Below are 5738 nucleotides of genomic sequence, written 5' to 3'. Positions count from 1 at the left end.
TGGTTGCGGGCAGCGGGAGTGTGTTTTGCGAGAGAATGTGCAAAGAAATTGTTGTTGGTGTGTGGGGGAAGTGTGTGGGTATTTGTCAGATGAGAGTGTCAGCAGAGCTTTGTAATGCATGTAATAAGCATGTTGTGTTTTTTGAAATTTGAGAGTGAATGTCAAGCCTGCCCCCGGGTTTTGCATGGCAGAAGGGAAACTGTGGCCCTTCCCCACCGTGCCTTTGCGGCGACTGCATAAAAAGAAAGAAGAAAAGGAGATGTTTTTAATGAATCTGCTTTTAATTTTGAAATTCTCCCAAAAGGGAGGTGCACCGTTCCCAGAGACACTGCAATACCGGGTCGATGTGTGGAGTGGACGGAGCAAGCCCCTATTCCATCTCCCTGTTCCAAAAATCAATTTAATATATGGTCCCCAGATAGGGGACGTATCAGATATTAAACTGATAAGAACAGATTTTTTTATTAATATCCAATTTCTTTCCAGATCAACTCTAACGCCAAAGATCACTTTGCGCCAATATATTTGATCTTAGCCAAAAGGCCGAGAGGCGAAGTTGCACCGTTCCTGGAAACACTGCAATACCAGGTCGGTGCATGGAGTGGACGGGACAAGCCATTGTTCCAGCTCCCTGTCCAAAAAACAATTTAATATCAGGTCCCCATAGGGGATATTAAACTGATAAGAACAGATTTTTTTTTAAATTTCAAGTTATACTTTATTCATAAAAAAATCTGTACAGTACATTCAATGGCATTTCAGTACATTTAGCTGCGGTCAGCAATCCCATACAATACATTTGGGTGCTGACGACAGTTCCGTTTGTTACATTCCTTGTTTTTCAGTTCAAGTGCGATTCGGTACAATAAACGGGATACATTGTGGTACATTCACACAGATTACATTTCATGTGTTACAATACAGTGCCCGGAATGGGTGACGGTACTTTTACATGTTTCTTTTCAAACAAGCATTTCGGAACACACCTTGCATTGTACATGGCACGACATTGGTGTTTACAGATTTGGTGCTCTATGTACACAAAGAGTAAATTACAAATACAGCCCGAGGGAGGTTTGTGCTGATTCCTGCCCCCGGGTTTTGCGTGGCAGAAGGGCTTTAAACTGTGGCCCTTCCCCACCGTGCCTTTGCGGCGACTGCATAAAAAGAAAGAAAAAAAGGAGATGTTTTTAATGAATCTGCTTTTAATTTTGAAATTCTCCCAAAAGGGAGGTGCACCGTTCCCAGAGACACTGCAATACCGGGTCGATGCGTGGAGTGGACGGAGCAAGCCCCTATTCCATCTCCCTGTTCCAAAAATCAATTTAATATATGGTCCCCAGATAGGGGACGTATCAGATATTAAACTGATAAGAACAGATACTACACTTGATCTTAGCCAAAAGGCCGAGAAGCGATGCCGCGGCGGCCCAAACTGTTCTCAGCTCCCGTTTGCCCTCCCTTTATTGAGTCAGAATGACTGTGCCCAAAGACATATAACTGTTGACTCTTTCACTGTTATTTTCTAATTGGAACAGATTAGTTTACAGAAGTTGCCTTTTTCCCTTTTTCAGTGAAACTGCTTCATAGATATGTAAAGTGACAGTATTCCAGCAATCAGATGGAGAGGGTTGTGCCTATCCACACGTACGTCACTGTCAGAGGCTGCGATGCAACCAAAACGTTTTCCAGCAGCTGCGTGAGTGACAACACTACAACCGACTGGTGAGGTGATCTGGCTTCATAACTGTACACACGGGGCTCAGTTTTGGCCAGGAGTTGCTCTGGTTTTTTTTGCAGTAACTTGGTTTTTCTGGCGTAACTTCAAAATCCCCATTTCCCCAATCAATTTGCACCAGTGTAACTCAGTTACGATTCTTTCAGTTCGTTTTTTTTTCTCGAAAGGGGACGTTACCAGCCACCTACGCCAGTTCTGCCCATTTAGGCAACTTTGGCCAGCTAATAGTTACTCCAGCGTATGTGGCCACTTCAGAAAACCCTTGGGGAGAGTTAAAGAAATCGGCGCAGGTCTGGGAATTAAACATACAGGGGTATCTGACAATTCGGAAGGATAGACAAGAAGGGAAAGGAGGTGGGGTAGCTCTGTTAATAAAGGATGATATCAGGGCAGTTGTGAGAGATGATATTGGCTCTAATGAACAAAATGTTGAATCATTGTGGGTGGAGATTAGAGATAGTAAGGGGAAAAAGTCACTGGTGGGCGTAGATTATAGGCCCCCCCAAATAATAACTTCACGGTGGGGCGGACAGTAATCGAGGGAATAATCGAGGATGTGAAAAAGGAACGGCAGTAATCATGGGGGATTTTACAGATATATAAAACAGAAAAGAGTGACTAAAGTAAATGTTGGTCCCTTAGAAGATGAGAAGGGGGATTTAATAATGGGAAATGTGAAAATGGCTGAGACCTTAAACAATTATTTTGCTTCGGTCTTCACAGTGGAAGACACAAAAACCATGCCAAAAATTGCTGGTCACGGGAATGTGGGAAGGGAGAACCTTGAGACAATCACTATCACTCGGGAGGTAGTGCTGGACAGGCTAATGGGACTCAAGGTAGACAAGTCCCCTGGTCCTGATGAAATGCATCCCAGGGTATTAAAAGAGATGGCGGAAGTTATAGCAGATGCATTCATTATAATCTACCAAAATTCTCTGGACTCTGGGGAGGTACCAGCGGATTGGAAAGCAGCAAATGTAATGCCTCTGTTTAAAAAAGGGGGCAGACAAAAGGCAGGTAACTATAGGCCGGTTAGTTTAACATCTGTAGTGGGGAAAATGCTTGAAGCTATCATTAAGGAAGAAATAGTGGGACATCGAGATAGGAATAGTGCAATCAAGCAGACGCAACACGGATTCATGAAGGGGAAATCATGTTTAACTAATTTACTGGAATTCTTTGAGGATATAACGAGCATGGTGGATAGAGGCGTATCGATGGATGTGGTGCATTTGGATTTCCAAAAGGCATTCGATAAGGTGCCACACAAAAGGTTACTACAGAAGATAAAGGTACGCGAAGTCAGAGGAAATGTATTAGCATGGATCAAGAATTGGTTGGCTAACAGAAAGCAGAGAGTCGGGATAAATGGGTCCTTTTCGGGTTGGAAATCGGTGGTTAGTGGTGTGCCACAGGGATCAGTGCTGGAACCACAACTGTTTACAATATACATAGATGACCTGGAAGAGGGGACAGAGTGTAGTGTAAGAAAATTTGCAGATGACACAAAGATTAGTGGGAAAGCGGGTTGTGTAGAGGACACAGAGAGGCTGCAAAGAGATTTAGATAGGTTAAGCGAATGGGCTGAGGAGAGGCAGATGGAATACAATGTCGGAAAATGTGAGGTCATCCACCTTGGGAAAAAAAACAGTAAAAGGGAATATTATTTGAATGGGGAGAAATTACAACATGCTGCGGTGCAGAGGGACCTGGGGGTCCTTGTGCATGAAACTCTCCCAAAAAGTTAGTTTGCAGGTGCAGCAGGTAATCAGGAAGGCAAATGGAATGTTGGCCTTCATTGCGAGAGGGATGGAGTACAAAAGCAGGGAGGTCCTGCTGCAACTGTATAGGGTATTGGTGAGGCCGCACCTGGAGTACTGCCTGCAGTTTTGGTCACCTTACTTAAGGAAGGATATACTAGCTTTGGAGGGGGTACAGAGACGATTCACTAGGCTGATTCCGGAGATGAGGGGGTTACCTTATGATGATAGATTGAGTAGACTGGGTCTTTACTCGTTGGAGTTCAGAAGGATGAGGGGTGATCTTATAGAAACATTTAAAATAATGAAAGGGATAGACAAGATAGAGGCAGAGAGGTTGTTTCCACTGGTCGGGGAGACTAGAACTAGGGGGCACAGCCTCAAAATACGGGAACACCAATTAAAACCGAGTTGAGAAGGAATTTCTTCTCCCAGAGGGTTGTGAATCTGTGGAATTCTCTGCCCCAGGAAGCAGTTGAGGCTAGCTCATTGAATGTATTCAAATCACAGATAGATAGATTTTTAACCAATAAGGGAATTAAGGGTTATGGGGAGTGGGCGGGTAAGTGGAGCTGAGTCCACGGCCACATCAGCCATGATCTTGTTGAATGGTGGAGCAGGCTCGAGGGGCTAGATGGCCTACTCCTGTTCCTAATTCTTATGTTCTTATGTTATGTTCTTATGGTACATCGGAGGCCATTCGGTCTGGGATAGGGGCGGGAAGGGAAGCGGAGAGGACCTTGTACCTAAACGATCAAGCCGTACAAACCACCAAAGCTTGCAAATAAAAAGTTCTAAGAATTTAATAAGAAATAAAAAATTGAAATAAGTCCTACCTTCATCTTCAATCTCTGCCCGGGAAGGCAGCGGGCCGGCTGGTGCGGGAGGCCGCTCGGCCTGAGCTGGGGGCGGGCCGGAAAACTGATAGAAATCATTGGCAGGCAAGAGCACTATCAGTTTTCCGGCCCGCCCCTAGCCCTGGCCGAGTGGCCTCCCGGTGCAATCGATCGCTTAGAAATCGTACTGGGAGGCCCCTCGGCCTGGGCTAGGGGCGGGACGACAACGCACCGGGGGGCCACTCGGCCTGGGGTAGGGGCGGGAGCGATTCAACTGGCCGGCATCGGGGCCTACAGAGCAGCTGCAGCAAGCAAATTAACGGAAAGGCTGCAGCAAGCAGACGGAGAGGCTGGGAGCGAGGAGCAATGCGCATGCGCAGACATCACCAGCGGACTCCACTGCGCATGTGCAGATCTCCCGGCACAGTTTTCTGCGCAGAACGCTGGCTCCACTCCTGACTCGACTGGCCACGCTGCGCGACTACAGGGAGGAGGCCGGACAGCGGCCAAAGTGGCAACAACATTTTTCGGCGCACCTCGGAACGGAGAAAAGCAGCGCAGCTCCGGTAAGTGCGCCGAAAAACGGGCTGGGCCAAATTTGAGGCCACGGAATGGGGAGAGAAGTAAAGCTGAAATCGGAAAGCAGAAAAGTAGAATGTTAATTTGGAAGACAGAGGAAACAAGGGCTAGAAAATAGACAACAAGGGAGTTTGGCAGTGCTAAATGGTATAGACTTCAATGCAAGGAGTATAGTGAATGAGGCAGATGAGCTGAGAGCACAGATAGGCACTTGGGAGTATGACATTATAGCTATTACTGAGACATGGCTGAAAGAAGGGCAGGTATAGCAGCTCAACGTTCCTGGTTACACAGGTTTTAGATGGGATAGAGAGGGGAGGGACGGGGGGTAATAAATGAGGGGCGGGGGACGGCAGGGTCGCAGTATTGATTAAAGAAACAATTACAGCTGTGAGGGGGGGATGTTATGCTGGAAGGATTGTCAAATAAGGCCATATGCAATGAATTGAAGAACAGTTCTCCAAACAGTCAGAGGGAGATAGGGCAGTAATCGTAGGGGATTTCAACTCCTCTAATATTACCTGGGATAAAATTAGTGTGAAAGGTATAGAGGGTGCGGAATTCCTAAAATGCATTCAGGAGAACTTTTTTCATTATCATAGGCAGATCCTTGGAATCGAGGAAGACTTGCTTCCACTCTTTACATGAGTCCTTAGGTGGCTGTACAGTCCAATACAGTTTCTGTCACAGGTGGGACAGATAGGCGTTGAGGGAAGGGGTGGGTGGGACTGGTTTGCCGCACGCTCTTTCCGCTGCCTGCGCTTGATTTCTGCATGCTCTTGGCGACGAGACTTGAGGAGCTCAGCGCCCTCCCGGATGCAC

General features: G+C 46.5%; 1 non-coding gene and 2 pseudogenes across 1 annotated transcript; all 3 read right to left on the bottom strand.

Annotated features, from left to right (window-relative positions):
* Positions 1-303: 303 nt before the first annotated feature.
* LOC139274220 (U2 spliceosomal RNA) lies at positions 304-525 on the bottom strand (annotated as a pseudogene).
* A 26-nt stretch (positions 526-551) lies between these two features.
* On the bottom strand, positions 552-715 carry LOC139274297 (U2 spliceosomal RNA; annotated as a pseudogene).
* A 513-nt stretch (positions 716-1228) lies between these two features.
* Positions 1229-1419, bottom strand: LOC139274496 (U2 spliceosomal RNA). The gene has a single exon (XR_011595549.1). It is a non-coding gene; the product is annotated as a U2 spliceosomal RNA (small nuclear RNA).
* Positions 1420-5738: the final 4319 nt, after the last annotated feature.

This window comes from Pristiophorus japonicus, chromosome 9, assembly GCF_044704955.1.
Source record: "Pristiophorus japonicus isolate sPriJap1 chromosome 9, sPriJap1.hap1, whole genome shotgun sequence".
In the NCBI taxonomy this organism is placed as follows: domain Eukaryota; kingdom Metazoa; phylum Chordata; class Chondrichthyes; family Pristiophoridae; genus Pristiophorus; species Pristiophorus japonicus.
This window is presented reverse-complemented; position numbering and strand designations above follow the sequence as displayed.